General features: G+C 36.8%; 1 pseudogene; it reads left to right on the top strand.

The window, feature by feature from the left end:
- The first annotated feature begins 596 nt into the window (after positions 1-596).
- Positions 597-1,591, top strand: LOC117716611 (nucleophosmin pseudogene; annotated as a pseudogene).
- Positions 1,592-18,248: the final 16,657 nt, after the last annotated feature.

The following is an 18,248-nucleotide window of genomic DNA, read 5'->3' on the forward strand; positions in this document are numbered from 1 at the left end:
CCATGCTTCCAGATCTGAGAGTACCTGCCCTCAGCTGACTCCATTGATAATAAAGAATTTATTTCCATACAGCCAATGGCTTCACAGAAAGACAGAGGTAGAAATTTTAAATTGTACAAGCAAGGGGAAAACCAGAGAGAAGAAGAAGAGGAGACTCACCCATGCTGGAGAAGCAAAAAGAACCTTAAAGGCCTGCTGGCATGTAAAGATACTAGAAAGTGGTCCTAAGTGCCAGTTTCCCAATTGAGTCTAGAGTAGCAGAGATGAAATATAAATTATGAAAGATGTTAACTCAGGAATACCAGAGGGTAGTGTTTGCTAGTTGCAGGGAAATTTAGAAGTGGCCAACCATTGAGGTACCCAAGGCATATCAAAATTAGCTGGCATGTATGTCTTTCATTCACGGTTCTCGAGAGCTCTTGGACAGATGCAACATGAATGACCCACCAAAAGCCAAAACAGTTTAACTAATTCACATTCTTTTCATCACATAATTTTTGAATAAAATATGCTGTTTAAATTCATCACACTCTTGGGGTGATTCCATTCTGTGTGTCTGTTCTGCGGAGCAGCAGGCAGTTGTTTTCCGTCCGGCTTCTCCCACACCGAAGTGCGCGTGCCTCCACCTCATGGAAGACTCGATGGACATGAACATGAGCCCTCTCAGGCCTCAGAACTACCTTTTCAGTTGTGAAATAAAGGCTGACAAAGACTATCACTTTAAAGTGGAAATAATGATGAAAATGAGCACCAGTTATCATTGAGAACGGTCAGTTTAGGGGCAGGAGCAAAAGATGAATTACACATCGTAGAGGCAGAAGCAATGAACTATAAAGGCAGTCCAATTAAAGTTACACTGGCAACTTTGAAAATGTCTGTACAACCAACAGTTTCCCTTGGGGGCTTCGAAATTACACCACCTGTGGTCTTAAGGGTGAAGTGTGGTTCAGGGCCTGTGCACATTAGTGGACAGCACCTAGTAGCTGTAGAGGAAGATGCAGAGTCAAAAGATGAAGATGAGGAGGATGTAAAACTCTTGGGCATGTCTGGAAAGCGATCCGCTCCTGGAGGTGGTAACAAGGTTCCACAGAAAAAAGTAAAACTTAATGAAGATGAGGAGGACGATGATGAAGATGATGAGGATGGTGAAGATGATGATAATGATGATTTTGATGAAAAAACCATCAACACCAAGATCAAAGGGTCAAGAGTCCTTTAAAAAACAGGAAAAAATTCCTAAAATACCAAAAGGATCTAGTTCTGTAGAAGACATTAAGGCAAAAATGCAAGCAAGTATAGAAAAAGGTGGTTCTCTTCCCAAAGTGGAAGCCAGGTTCATTAATTATGTGAAGAATTGTTTCTGGATGACTGACCAGGAGGCTATTCAAAATCTCTGGCAGTGGAGGAAGTCTCTTTAAGAAAATGGTTTAAACAGTTTGAAATATTCCATCTTGCTTCATTTCTGTAATAGTTGATATCTGGTTGTCCTTTTTATAATGCAAAGTGAGAACTTTCCCTACTGTGTTTGATAAATGTTGTCCAGGTTCAATTGCCAAGAATGTGTTGTCTAAAATGCCTGTTTAGTTTTCAAGGATGGAACTCCACCCTTTACTTGGTTTTAAGTATGTATGGAATGTTATGATAGGACATAGTAATAGTGGTGGTCAGATGTGGAAATGGTAGGGAGACAAATATACATGTGAAATAAACAGTATTTTAATAAAGTAAAAAAATAAATAAATTCATCACACTATGTAATGAACAGCAGTGTGGTGCTATATTGATTAATGTGTATACAAGATAATTATAATATAAAATAATATATTAATATAATAAATATAATATAAAACTAATTATAATTTTGACATATTGACAATATGTTTGAATAATATAAGTATTGTACTTGATGGATGACTGGATACACAACAACATGAATATACAGAAACTTTCAAGTTGGCAATTTAATGTCTGAATTTTAAGTTATATGAGTCATAAGTCAATAAGATTATTGTAGAATTAATCAGATATCTTTTTTCTCTTGTGCCCAGTGGGCAGAGAATCTATAAACATTGTACTGAGCTGCTAATCTCCCTGGAATCTTTATTTGTAGCACTTCTTTGTGGCTCAAAACCTAAATGCAATTCTCCCCAGGCCTGTCCCTCAGCTGCTGCTTTCCTTCTGATTTTGCCTCTAAATAAAATGTCTCCCTTGCACACAGCCATTAATCATTTAGGCATGACAAAAATGTTGAGTCTGAGGTGTATCCAGGTCTGAACACAGCAAAGGAATTTAAATCAAAATAGGAATTTTAAACAATTCCTATTGTTTAAAATGGAAATATATGGGTAATGAAATGAAAAATATATTTCTTTTACACTGCCAGAAGTAAATCCTCTTTATTGAATTTGTCTAGTATCTTAAAGGAACCTACTCAGCCTTTGTATCTTCAACACATCTGATAATCATTTATTTCCTATAGAAAGTTCTAGTTATTCTGTACAATGGCATATTGTGTGGGGAACCCTCCAATAAAAAAAACATTCATTTAATAATTATTTTTAAATAATTTATTTATTTTAAACTCCAAATTTTATTCTCCTCCCAGTCCACACTCCGATTATTCAACATCCCATACCTCCTCCTCTCCCCACTGTGTCCATGAGGATGTCCCCAACCTCCATCCCACCAAACCACTAAACTCCATGGTGACTACAGTCTCTTGAGGGTTGCATCTTCCCTGACTAAACCCAGATCTGGCTCTCCTCTGCTGTATATGTGTTGGGGGGGGGGGCCTCTTATCTACTGGTATATGCTGCCTAGTTGGTGGTCCTGTGTTTAAGAGATCTCAAGGGAACAGGTTAATTGAGACTGCTGGTCCTCCTACAGGGTCACCCTCCTCCTCAGCTTCTTCCAGCTTTCCGCTAATTCAATCACAGCGGTCAGCAGCTTCTGTTTATTGGTTGGATGTAAATATCTGCATCTGACACTTTCACCTGCTTGTTGGGTCTTCTGGAGGGCAGTCATGATAGGTCCGTTTTTGTGAGCTCTCCATAGCCTCAGTAATAGTGTCAGGCCTTGGGACCTCCCCTTGAGCTGGACCCCTCTTTGAGCTTGTCACTGAACCTTCTTTTCCTCAGGTTCCTCTTCATTTCCATTGCTGCAGTTCTTTCAGAAAGGAACAATTCTGGGTCAGAGTTTTTGACTGTAGGATGGCAACCCTTCCCTCACTTGATGCCCTGAATTCCTGTTGCAGGTGCCCTCTATAATTTCACTCCCCCTAGTTTAGGCCTTTCATCTAAGATCCCTCACTTTGAGTTTTGAAAGTCTCTCACCTTTCAGTTTTCTGGTGCATTCTGGAGGGTCCCTCCAACCTTCTACCTTCCGAGGTTGTCTATTTCCATTTTTTTTCAGCTGGCCACCAGGACTTCAGTACTTTTTCCTCACTCAATACCAGAAAACAGAACTTCATAACAATCTTTCTTATGAATATTGATGAAAAAAAATACTCGATAAAATTCTTGCAAACTGAATCCAAGAACACATCAAAATCATCATTCACCACGATCAAGTAGGCTTCATCCCAGAGATGCAAGGTTGGTTCAATATATGGAAACTCATTAATGTAATCCACTATATAAACAAACTCAAAGAAAAAAAAATACATGATCATCTCCTTAGATGCTGAAAAATATTTGACAAAATACAACACCCCTTCATGTTAAAAGTATTGGAAAGATCAGGATTGAAGGCCAATACATAAAAATAATAAAAGCAATATATAACAAACCAAGAGCCAATATCAAATTAGATGGAGCTATACATGAAGCAATTTCACTAAAATCGTGAACAAGACATAGATGCTCACTCTCCCCATATGTATTCAATATAGTACTCAAAGTGCTATTCTAGAATGATAAGACAACAAAGGAAGATCAAGGGAATACAAATTGGCAAAGAATAAATAAAGGTATCACTATTTGCAAATGATTTGATAGTATACATAAGCGACCACAAAAACTCTACCAGAGACTTCTCCAGATGATAAACAACTTCAGCAAAGTGGCTGGATATAAAATTAACTCAAATAAATCAATAGCTTTCTTTTATAAAAATAATAAACATGCTGAGAAAGCAATTAGGGAAACAACTTTCTTCACAATAGTCACAAATAATATAAAATATCATGGGGAACCCTAACTTAACATGTAAAATATCTGTATGACAATAACTTCATGTCTCTCAAGAAAGAAATTGAAGAATATCTCAGACAATGGAGAGATCTTCCATGCTCATGGACTGGCAGAATTAACATAGTAAAAATGGCCATCCTACTCTACAGATTCAATGCAATCCCCATCAAAATCCCAACACAATTCTTCAAAGACATGGAAAAAGCAATTCTCAAATTTATCTGGAAAGGCAAAAAACCAAGAATAGTAAAAACAATACTTAATAAGAGAATGGCTGGGGGAATCACCATCCCTGACCTCAAGCTTTACTACAGAGCTATAGTGATAAAAACTGCATGGTATTGACATAGAGACAAACAGGTTGATCAATGGAATACAATTGAATACTCGGAAAAGAAAGCATCTCTAACAAATGATGCTGGTCTAACTGGGTGTCGATATGTAAAAAAAAAAAAAAAAATGAAAATAGAACCATATTTGTCACCTTGCACAAATCTTAAGTACAAGTGGATAAAGAACCTCAACATAAAATCAAATACACTAATCTAATAGAATAGAAATTGGGACAGAGCCTTGAACTCATTGGTACAGGGAAAAATTTTCTAAACAGAACTCCAATGGCACATATTCTAAGATCAAGAATTCATAAATGGGACTTCCTGACACTGAAAAGCTTCTGCAAGGGAAAAGACATAGACAATAAGACAAATCTGCAACCTACAGATTGGGAAAAAAATCTTCACTAACTCCACATCTGATAAGGGGCTAATATCCAAAATATATAAAGAACTCAAGAAGCTGATCATCTAATAATTTTATACAAATGTTGAGAAATAGAAGTCTAGCAAAAGTCTAAAGAATATGAAAATGAAAAGTAAACTATGCATGACAGATCCAGCCATTCATGATCAGTTTTGACCTGAGTTACTTCAGAGTGGGAGTTTTCTATCTGGCCTTAGATTACTTACTATCAACATGAGGAACACTTTAAACGTTGTAGAATTTTAATATCAAATGGTATAAATGACTATATACTTAAACCCATGTTTACTGAAAAATTTTAAAAAATCATGCAAAAGATAAGAATGACATATTGAACAAAGGTTGATTAAATTTGGGAAAACATGGCCAGCATGGAATGTTTGTGTCTCTCTAACATGGTAGAACAGACGGACTCAAAATAGAAAAGAGCTTGTATAACTTTTAGTCTTTAAACATGTGAAATTACTAAAGCCTAATACTAAAAGTGGTATTTAAGAAAAATATTTACTGGAGGATGGCATTGTTGGGCATAGGTGGGAGAGTGAAGGCTGGATGCCCCAGTATGGGGGAATGTGTGGGTGAGGAGGTGGGAGTGTGCAGGTGAGTAGGGGCATATCCTCATAGGAGCAGGAGGAGCAGGGATGGGACAGGAGGTTCCTGGTAGGGAAGAAATGGGAAAAGAGGATCACATCTGAGATGTAAATAAAATATCCAATTTAAACAACAACAAGAACAAAAGAAAATGATGAGCGAAGAGGACAAAGGGAAACATGGGGGCTGCCTCAAGGAAAGCCTATAAGATCAGAATGAGCATATACTCAAATAAGAATCTTAGTTCCTGATGGTATCTGCATTTCCATGTGTATCAATCACTACTGAATTTTCCATACCTATTGTCTTGAGAACAATCTGGTAACAATTTGGAAATTTCACTTTGTATTAAATTTTAAAGAATATAATAGTTCTATGTTTTATATTAATTTCAATATCTACCTGACAAATATGAATATCACCTCAACCATTTGCTATGTGCTCCCTAAAATAACTTCTCTTAACTTTTTGTTCTTCAGTTTGACACTTGAAAATATTGGTAAAAACATATCTATGGGGTGGATTATTTATGGACATTAATTAGTAAATGTATATGCAAAGTTTATAGAAATAGAATATAATATATGTTATAGTGTGATAGAACATCAAGGAATTGTCTTTCTCACTGTAAAAAACATTTATAACTTGTTATGGATACTCTTGAAGAACCTAGTAAATTGCCAAGCTTCTGATAGATGTTACTTGGTCTACTGGTTGAAATGCATTTTAGAAAGCTTGAAGGTTTTCAAAGTACTTTTACACTTTATTTGTTTTTGAGTTAAATACACACTGTATTCTCAAGGGAGAGGCCTAAACTACCAGCCAGACTACACTCTGTTCTAATTGGAAACTGACATTGTTCAGAACCTCTCTCTCTCTGTGTGTGTGTGTGTGTGTACATGAATATATATATATATATATATATATATATATATATATATATATATATATGGAAGATCATGAATTTGAGACAGGAGACTTATGTAAGAGATTAGAGGGAAGGAAAGGAAATGGGTTACTTGATATAATTATATTTAATTTAAAATTATAATTCAAAAGGAAAAAAGATTTCCTCTTCCAAGATATGTCTAAGCTTTTATCAAAACATGAATCAACCACATACTCATAAGTTAAACTCTCCAGACTGACTGAGAATGTTTCACCCAGCATATCTGAACCCTGCCATCTTCAGTTCTGGACCTCGGATGTTGTAATCTGTATTTCTAGAAAGGATATTCTCAGCTTCTCAGAGAAACCTTAAGGTGGACACAGGTGGTGAACTGAGGGATTGTTCCTTGTGATAGCTTAGCTTTAAAATCTTCAGATCCCACTTAAGTGAGGGGATAAGTATAGATAACTCAAAATCTACTCACTAAGCCACGGTTAACTGCATTTTCAAGGGAATGTAACTGTGGCAGTAAATCACAGTTACAGATTTATTTCAAGATTAATTGTGGTCCAACACATTTGCAACAATAGATTTCATTAGAATGAATACACTTGATAATTCCATGTTGAGACAGAAGACCTAGGCCCTTTTTCAAAGACTCTGGCCACAGTAATGTAAAAGTAATGTAGGAAATCTAATGTCCTCCTCTAACATCCTAGTGCTCCAGACACACATCGTTCACAGACAAGCATTCAAGCAAAATATTTACTCACATAAAATAAAATGAATAATCCTAAAAAATAAATTACAGAAGGAAGATGGCCTTGGTTCCCTTGAAACTGCAGATAGGGACAGTTAGTTGTGAGCCACCATGAGAGTGCTAGAAACCACCATAGGACATTTGCAAGAACAGCCTATGTTCTTAACCACTGATTTCTCTTTTCAATTCTAGGAAAGATTTATTTGAACTCACAGTTACAGAGGTCTTAAATCAACATTGGATGGTTTCTATGCTGTGGGCCTGAATGCAGAATGTCATGAAGGGAAGAGCCTATAGAAGAGACCACTTTCTTGAGATGTCTAGGAAGCAAAGAAGAGAGAGGAAAGTGCCTGGGACAACATATCTTTCAAAGACAAATTGTGCATATTCTGCAATAAGACCACTCCTTAAACTTTTACCATGTTCTAAACAGGTGAGAACTAAGCATTAATGGGGGGCTTTGGGAGACACTGTAGATTAGAGTCACACCAAATATGAATGGTTTTTACTTATGTTGAGGTAAGTCAGTTCTCTCTGAGGTACAAATGTAAGACATAACAATCTTTTATGAATATCCAGGGTGCTGCATACTATTACATATACTATGACTTCTATCTCTCTCCACCCAAGCTGATTGGTATCCTAAATGTCTGTGAAGCTCAGTGTCAGTTCCCTAAAAGGTGAAGAGCCTGATGTGAAAGTACTAGGTTAGCGCTTGCCTTGCATTAAATATCACAGGAATGCTGCTTAGTCGTTTGTTAGCTACCTTTACTTTACATTTCAAGCCCATCTGTCCAAGGATGGCACTGTTTAGAGTAGAGTGGAACTTCTCTACTTCTTTAATGGAAATTAATTAGCAATCAAGAAAATGTCTCACATACATGCCCATGGGCTAATATAAAGAAGAAAATTTCTCAGTTGAGGGTTACTATTTCCAGATATATCACACTGAAAAAAAACCAAGAGTACTCATCAGGCTGATTAACTCTGACAGTTATTATTTTTTACCTATACTACCCTACTTCCTCTGCCAAAGTGTCATGTGCACTTCATTTTTAATTTGAAGACTGTAATTTCATGAAATTACAATAGTTAAACACTGTAACCATGCATCTCATCCAGTGAGACCAAAGTTGGGAAAAGTGCTTTTTTCTCTCACTCTCCAGTTGCAAGAAGACTTAAGAGCATGGCTGGCATCATGACTAGAGTACGTCAAGTAAACCCTGAGGGGTTATGAAGTTCAGGGCCACCAGATTTTTCTGTCTATCCCCACATGGTTGGGTATGGATTAGTGTTGTTCAGTGATCAGTAATTAAACCTTTGAGCTATACAGATAGCTCAGCATTTAAGAACATTTTGTTCTTCAAAAAGATCCAAATTTACTTCCTAGCACCACACCTAGCAACTCGTAGCTTTCTCTGTAACTCCATCTCCAGGAGATCTGACACCACCATAGGTACCTACAAATACTCATGTACACACACACACACACACACACACACACACACACAGACACAAACACACACATTCATATACATACACACACACTTAATTTTTTAAGGTTGAATCTGAAAATCTATCGTTTTAAGGTATTTGTGTGTTCTATTTAATCAGTGTTTTGAAGAATGACTAGCTTAGTTGCAAACACTGTATAAAATGTAACATTTACTTCACTAACTTGAAGCTTGAATTATCTCACATTTTCAAATATTGTCTCATAATAACCTATTTGTTTCTCATTAGGCAGAATAGTAACCCCACACGTCTCAAATCTCATAAGGAAAAAGAAAGTCAAAGTGAATAAATGATTCAATACATCTTATGCATTAAAACTGATAAAAGTAAGCAGCCTGAAGATTATATTTCTGTTGAGATAAAAGACATAGTAACAATTTCTAAAGGAATCAGTAGCATGTAAAGTTCATGTGGTGGTTGCCTTACATTAAAATTATTTAAAATTCCTTCATAGAACTTTCTCTAGAGGCCTTCCTCATATTTAACCACCTATGAAAATGAATGATCCAGGTAAATAACTTCAAATTAAAGAGGTGATGGTGTTTATTAAAGCTATGTAAATTTCAGCAATTTTCCTGACATATGAATTATTCCCTAGGATTAGTGTGGAATTGATTTACAGTCTCCAGAGGCTCAGTGGAGCAGAGTCAGCAACCATGAAATAAACTCGAGCATCAGTCCATCCTCAGTACACATCTTGATTTCATTGTGAGTGGCTTTCAGGCAGTTAAACATATTCCTCAGTCACGTGACTCCTGCATTCTGCACCAATCATGCATGACCTTGAGTGGACCTCGGAGCCCTCCAATAGCTGAGTGAACCAGCAAGATGGGGAAGTCATAAATAACTGCAGAACCCTGTGAACTCTCAACACTTGGCAGTTCAACTTGCTGGCATTAATTCACAGACACTGAATTTATGAATGGCTCCCTAGATTCCTTTTTTATTTTTCTTATATAATACCTTTTTATGGTTAAATATAACTCACTTTATGAAACATTAACTCTAATAACTATTTGTTGGGGAGTTGCAGAATAAAATATGATGTAAGCTTTGGACTCACTGCTAAGTCCATCTTCTTTGCATAATTTAAAGATAATTTCCAACTATTTTATATGTATGGTAATTTGGTCTTCATGTTTGTTTGTGCACTACATATATTCCTGGTGTCCTCAGAGGTCAGAAGAAGTAATCAGATCTCCTGGGGCTGACATTAAAGACTAAGGTTAATCATCACATGAACTCTGGAAACAGAACTTGGATCATTAAGAACAGTTAAAGCTCTTAAACACTGACCCATCTTTCTGGCCTATGGTAAGTATATTCTTAGGGAGACTTGTCTCTTTTCAGAAGCCTTATTTTTTAACTTGCACCAGATTATAAGCCTCCAATTGTTTAGTGAATTGAAGTGGAAAGTCAGCTCTCTCTGCCCTGAAGAAACATGATCATGTGACTAAAACTTCATATTTGCCCTTCACTCTCCTTTCAACCCTACCTTCAAATGTGCTCGTGTAATGACTCAACTACCGGTACATCCATAAAGTCTTACTCTATAACTCACCTCCTATTGGCAATTGTTGTCTCACTAACTCTCCTTTACCTCTTCAGATTCTAAAATCTTCCTTTCTTTTCTTTTCTTTTTCTCCATATTTCATGGGTTTAGCAGTATTATTTCCTTTCTCGCATATACTCCATTTACAGAGAAAACATGAGAATCTGCACAATTTAATTTGCCAACTTTATGTGGATTCAGAGTAGTAACGAGTTCTTTTCATATGAGACATTCTTTTTCTTCATTGGAAAGTCTAGTTCCTTATCCTAAACTCTAATTGTGTATAAGTTATGCAAATAAATAGGTGTTCATTTCTTCTGAATACGACTCTGTATTAATTTAACTTTCATAAAAAGATTTGTGTGTGTGTGGTGTGTGTGCTAGGTTATGAAAATTTAATTGAAATGGTGGGAAAGATAACATAAAGTTAATATTTAGAGTCAATATTTATTGCATTCAAACATATATCAAATGTACAGGTAATTTTTTCATATTGTTTGTTTCAGTGAAGAAGAAATGAGAGGTAGGCATGTACCACAGTTCTTTTCTGTGTTTTAATGGGTTCAAGAAAGACCATGGGATCAGAAAATGTCATTCACCATACATTTTCAGGTTAGTAATTAGTTTGCACACTAATATACTATTGGGCTATAAAAATATAAACATAAGTAGCACTTGGGCTAATAGTTTTCTAACTTTGAAACAAATTGTTCATTCAATAAAAATATCAGGTAAGAAAAGCACTGTGACCATTCAGAGCCAAGAACACACTAGTGCCTTCATGTTTATCTTTGATTCTCTTTGGACTTTAATTTATTTTGTTTAATATATGAACACAATTGGAGACCAGGTCACTAGAAATTATTTTATTCTATTCTATATTCTCTCCTGTTTTCTCTAATTTTCCTACAATGTGATATTCATTGTTCCTTGGCTCTTTCATCCTCAGCTTTCTTAAAAAGGGAATATTTACTAGTCTAGTTTCATTCCCTTTCTTGGCTTGTGTTTTAAACATTGTTAGTCACACTACAAGCGCTCCCTTGGGATTTTCAGGTTTTCCATTCTACATTATGGTACCAAGATTCACCTTAAACATCAGTTTCACTATTTTAAAACACTCCACTTGTGTCAGTGGTGGGTGATCTTGGTTACCAGTTGGACTGAGTTGGTAATCATCAAAGAAATAACCTTCTGGGCTCCCTGCTGAATGATGTTTTTGATTGTTATATGAAGTGGAGGTTACACTCTAAATGAGATTGTTCCTTCTGGTGGCAGCCAAATAAAAGGAGTGTCTATGAGAATGTTTGTATTTTGCCTGCTTTCCTTTATTTCTCTTCCCATCATGATGGCAAGGTCATCTATTCTGTTTGTCTCTTGCTACAACAAACAGTACCTGTCTTAGTTGCTGCCTCATCAGCTTCTCTCCTTTGCTGATATTATGCTCGGCTTCTTCAATCTTCACAAGATAATTAATTAGTGGTGATGACCAAGGAGTCCTCTAGGCCATTAACAACTGAACCGTGACTGCTGAGGCCTTTAGCTTCCTGGGCTACCACATTCTGTGAGCCGACTTAAATAGTCATCTTTCAATGGGTCCATCCTATCAGCTTTGTTTCTCTAATGAAACAACAGAGACAATTGGTACCCTGGTTCTCATGGCATTTGGATCCTAATTGCTTTGACACCATATTCATCTAATCCTGTTCCCTGGTTTGAAAATCTATAACTTTGCAACTCACATCTGGACAAAAGAATCCCCATTGCTCCCTGTACACAGAGATACAAACTTGTTCAATCAACCATCACATCTTGAATACAGTAATTCAACCCAGGCTAGAATCATAGTGAGAACTGGACCCAAAACCAAAACAGAGTCCTTAGCAATAAAGCATTCTGCTTCAAAGTAGATCATCCATTTTGAGACTTTGAATTTCACCAACCCCTTACCCAATTCTAACACACACCAACCCAATATTACCCCCATGCTCCCAGGGAACTGCAGACACTCCACCCCACAAAACCCAAATGGCCTGGAGATTTTCCAGTGAGTCCTACAGTATTTATTCTGTCCAGATATGACTTTTGGCAGAAACCCTACATCATATTCTGGCTGCAAAGTTCTCTGCTCTGCATCTTCCATCATGACCCTTTGGCATGAGACTCTCCCATTCTGAAGAAGCATCTGAGCAGATGAGGTTTTTTCAGAGAAGAAGGGGCTTTCCAGGCAGAGTCAAGTGTATGAGAATCAGGAGGAGTTATATTAAGGCTTCACTCCCTAGAGACCTCTATTTCTTCTGAGGATTTCTTCCCTCCCTCCCTCTCTCTGAAAATACAGACTACCCATTCCAATTCTAATCACAGATGGCTCAATCTCTATAAAAATAGATCTTTGTGAGTAATCTTGAAGGTCAATGTATTAAACCTCTCAATTTTCTAACATCTAACACCTTGTTAATATTAAAAATTATCATTTTCTTTACATACATATGAATAAATATTGCATCTGATTTATAAAATTCTGCAATTATAAAGATGCATATGGATTAAAGTGTTAATGAAACTCTTTCATTACATTGTTATATTTTCTTCTCAGGAAAAAGTTATAGTGTTACGGTGTTGTTTCTTACCCTCCAACAATAGTTCATTTGATAACTTTGATAATGTAAATGGCACATAGGTGCATCAAAAATATTTGCTAATTCTATCACTTTTTATATTTACTTGTATTGTTTTGACATGATTCACTTTTCTTCAGTGACTGAACCATTTACATGACATACAATCACAAGGCTGGAGAGATAGGTAGGCAATTTAGAATACTTGTTCTTGAAGAGGATGCAGTTTTGATTCTTAGCACACATATGGTGGCTCACAAATGTCCATAACTCTAGTAAAAGAGATGTGACTCCCTCTTGTGAGCTCTCCAGCATAAAACATCCATCCATGTTAAAATCCAATAAAATTAGAGCAAAACATTCATACAAACAGAAATAAAATAAATCTACAAATAAAATTTAAAAAATAAACATGGTTCATATTATGAAATGTATATTCTTGGGTTTTTTGGTTTTTGTTTGTTTGTTTGTTTTTGTTTTGTTGCCCCCAATTGCAAAACTACATGCCTGGAATTTTCATAAGGTGTATTTATCCAGATTCAAAGGAAAAAATAAAACATGTTATTAAGGCAAAAGTATACATGATCCTCACCAAGACCTGCCTCCTACAGAAACAGTAGTGTTAGGGATGAGGATGTGACTTGAGAAAGGCAAACACAGCTGCAAGCATTACCTACTGGATGCTGCCAGAAATGAGCAGGCAACCAGCTAATTTGTTTGGCACTTCAGAAACCTTACTTAGTATTTGGGCTTTAAATCATTGATCCATGGAAACAAGGGAGAATTTATCCATGAACTTCTCTCTCCCATTACTTAGAAGCTCACTGCTCACATGAGACTAATTCAGTTCCACTGTGTCTAATTACTCCACAACCAGCAGAGTCTGCAGGACAAAATTCAAGAAACACAAGCAGAGAAAAATGAACTTGCTGTAGGCTGGGAACACACGGAGAATCACTGATATGATGGAGACAAGTCTTGGCAAAAGAGCTCCCAATGTCCATGAGGCTAAAAGAGTTAAAGTGGGCATAGAAAACTAACAAATTTATTTTGTTTCTGGATGAATCATTCTATATCTGTCTCTTCCAATTATCTCTCCCAGAGTCCTTATACACTAATGGACAAACCCAATAAAGAATAATATAGATGCCATGTTTCATATTAACTATAATTATTATGTCATTTTCAAATTGCCACATTTTTTTTACAGACAGGTTCAGTCAGGTTCTTTTCTCATTTCTTGAAACTACATGACAAGTTTTGAGAATATTATTTCACTAAAAAGTGCCCTTAAAATCTTTATATGCCCTCAAACTTAACACTTGGAATGAGCTACTCTTCTGAGGAACTCCATGTCTTCTAATGTATACTGACATCAGGAAATCTATCTTTGGGATTAAAGTAGCTAGTTAGTATAAGAATGGCTATTTAAGCATACTTTCATGGTTATAGATAAGAGACACTAGATATTTATATCTGGTTCATTTTTAGCAGGATTCCTCAGTAAGTTCTCTTATACAGCTCAAGGCCACCTCCCTAGGGTGAACCTCCCCATATGAGCCTTCAAGAATCAATTAACAACTAAGGAAAGGTGTAATGAAGGGAATCCTTCATTTGAAGTACCTTCTTTTCATATAACTGACTCTAGTTTGTGTCAAATTAACAGCTAAAGCTAACTATGAGATCATGGCAGTAGGAATATTTACTATCTGTATGTGATATTGATAATACACATTTGTTTTACTTAGCATATAAAAGAAAACATTTAATATACTATTACTGATATTGCTATTCATTAAATTATTGATATAAAATTCTTTTTTGTTTGTTCTTGCACTTTGATGCATTTGAATCAGGCAGCTGGAGAGTTAGGAGTTAGGAGCACTGCTGCTCTTCTAGAGCATCTAGGATTTCCAGCACACACATGGCAGCTATCAACTGTTTGTAACTCCAATTCAGAAAAATCAGATGCCCTCTTCTGGCCTCCAATGGCACTGCCATGCATGTCCTGAACTTACAGGTAGCTTAAATGCTCACATGCATAAAATGAATAAGTCTAAAAAAAATTATAAACATATCTGGCTGAATATGCACAGCCAAAGACTGGTGCTGCTAGGACTACTCATTTTTCTGTAGTTAATTTTATACTGATATAGGCTTGCTTTGTTTTTAATTGAAGAGAATTATTTGAGTAATAACTTATTTTTAAGGTATATTGAGTCAGCACTATATAGATAAGTGAAAAGTCCTTTTGTACACACTAGGTGATATAGTCAGAATATCCAGTCAGGGAGAAGTCAGGACTAGTTGGTGCCCAAGGGCACACAGATATCTGCAGAGAGTATGTGGCTATTAGCTTTAGAAGAGGGGTCTAGGATTGATTATCTGGGTTGTCAACTTCATTGTATTAATGGGCATCTAAGCTTTTGTGAGACATCTATTTGGATATGACTAGCAAGGCACGTGTAGGAAGTATTAACTGAAAAAGAAGAATGTCCTGGATTTGGGCAACTCCACCACATGGTCTTCACAAAAAGGCAAACAAAATAAAAGCAAAATGAACAACAACAGAAGAGAAAGCCAGTTGAGCAATCTACATTCATCTCGCCTGCCTTTGATCTGCTGAGAAGTAGGCAAGTTCTACCACATGCCTTTTCCAGCATGCTATCTGTGTCCCTTCAAACTGATGCAAAATTAACCTTTCTTCATGCATTGTCTTTGTAGGTAACAACAGGAAATAATATCTACTGTAAGATAGTATCTGCTATATCTGGCAAGATACTGTACCCATGAAACACTTGAGCAGTGACAATACCAGTTGACATCTTAACATAGATTAGGAGAAATCCCACAAAGTCTTTGTGGTGATGTAAATGGGAATCATTCACCATTGACTTATATGTGTAAAGATTTGACCATAGTTGTTGGAACTGTTCAGGACGGATTAGGGATGTGGTTTTGTTGAAGGAGGAGTATCATTGGGTGTGGACTTTAAGGTTTCAAAGACTCTAAATATTCCTTGTAACACTTGTTCTTTGCCAATGTGTGCTCTCAGCTGCTGTTCTAGAACCAGGACTGCTTGCTGCCATGATAATCATGGGCACTAACATTCTGTAATGGTAAGCCATAGAAAAGTAACCAAGACAGCCTCACAGCCAGTTGAAGATTTACAGGAAATGAATGTCTGCTAAAGGAAGAAGAGTCAGGCTTCTCTAGGGACAAGGCTCCTGATTGGCTGTAGATTCCCAAGTTTCCGGCCCCAAACATATATAGATATCACTAATTGACACATCAAGTTGTGTTTCCATATTTATATGTCCGTACTATATGTCTATGTATGTATTTTGTTTTGGGCCATAGTGTTTGTCACAGATACAGAAATGAAACCTGAACACTGGAATTTTGGTTTGCTTTTGTGTTTTTCACCTCTTAGGACAGCCCTATCAGCCACTGGATACAGCCATAACTGTAATTGTTCCCAGACATGTTTCTTGATTATCTTGCCAATAAAGACTGTCTTTTAAATTTTATGTCTTGAGCATCTAGTTAGCCAGACTCTAGTTCATTTTTGTAAAACTATATAAATTGAAAACTTGACATTCAATAACTATCCTACCTTCTTTTCTTCCTTCCTTTTTTGCTTCTTTACTTTCTTCCTTCCATTCTTCCTTTCATTTGTGGTATTGAAAACCAAGTCTTAAGCCGGGCAGTGGTGGCGCATGCCTTTAGTCCCAGCACTTGGGAGGCAGAGGCAAGTGGATTTCTGAGTTCGAGGCCAGCCTGGTCTACAGAGTGAGTTCCAGGACAGCCAGAGCTACACAGAGAAACCCTGTCTCAAAAAAAAAAAAAAAAAAAAAAAAAAAAAAAAAAAAAAAAACTTTAAAAAAAATTTTAAAAACCAAGTCTTTGGGGTACAATCATTTTTCTATTCTCTCTCTCTCTTTCTCTCTCTTGATCTTGATCTTTCTTCTTCTCTCTATTTTTTCTTCCTTTCTTCCTTCATTCCTTTTTTAAAGGTTAATGATCATTTAATATTTTAACAAGTTCACTTATAAGCATACCAAATGTTCAGGGACAAAACGGGCTCAGTAGATGCAACAGAATAACAGAAGCAATCACAAAGAAGACTGCCTGCATCCTCTGCCTTTCATTTACATAGACTAGAAGGCAAAATGAGAGGTTACATAGGATCAACAACAGATGGAGAAAATAAATCTGAACCATTCTGTCTCAAACACAAGAACTTGCTATACTCCAGAAGGCTGCTGTGGGCACTAATGAGCTAAGATGAGTTTTCTTGACAAGGGACGATCTAAGGAAGCCTCAGGCTTTTCTCTTGTATGAAAGACTCTTAACTCAAAGAACTCAAAGAGTAATGACATCAACCACACGCAGTGTCAGCAGCCAGCCTCTTCCAGCCCTGCATCATTATTTAAAAGTCTCCATGGGAGAGACATGTTTCTCAATGCCAGAAAAGTAGTTCCCTCCAACTCATGAATCTCTCTGAGGTACAAAATGACGTGGCAAAGCCATAAAAAGGGCTCTGCCTGTGAAGATCGGGGGTGAGGAAATGAGATGCCCAGAAAATGTATTCGTTACTGGGTATGCAACTAAGTAAAACTGGTGGCAGGAAATGATTAAGCTCAACTTTGGTTGCCCGTTACAGCTAGACTGACGCTGGGGACAGGGGCTAGGCAGAGCATACCCATGGGACTGTAGGGGATAATTCTGTTAAAGTACTTCAGGGACATGACTCAATACTCTGTGGTTTTAGGGATCCCAGTAACTAACTTTAAACTTAAAAGCCCTGTACAACACTAAAAACTGGTTTTAGTGTTTTGTAAGTAAAGCACAGGGCTTTACAAACGGTGACACTGTGAGTAAATGGCAGTCTCATATAGCACAGGATGTAAAATCAGCATTACCCCTATTAAAGCAATGCTATGAGCCATCCACCAGAGATGACAGAGATGCAAACATCAGCTGGAAATGGGCAGGTCCCCAAAGAGTAGTGAGAAAAACACCTGTGCTCGACCTGGTACCCAGCTGCCTCTCACAGCCCACCACCCCACAGTCCAGTATATGTAAGATTCTGCATTTACTAGTCAAACTCACAGACAAAAAAGCAAAATGTTTAAAACACCTGTGGTTCTGTTGTCTGTAGTATGATTTTGTTTGTTTGTTATTGTTAATACATGGTATCATCATGAAGGCTAAATTATTCTCAAAATTCTGATGTGTGTCTGCTTCTTGAGTAACATGAGATTACAGGCATCTAGGAATATACCTAACAGTAAGGTTTTTTTTTTTTATTATGTTGAAATGAAAAGACAAACCAATCTTCCTTAGACACACTTTCACCAACTATGGTGTT

Source organism: Arvicanthis niloticus, chromosome 1 (assembly GCF_011762505.2).
Source record: "Arvicanthis niloticus isolate mArvNil1 chromosome 1, mArvNil1.pat.X, whole genome shotgun sequence".
NCBI classification, from domain to species: Eukaryota; Metazoa; Chordata; class Mammalia; order Rodentia; family Muridae; genus Arvicanthis; species Arvicanthis niloticus.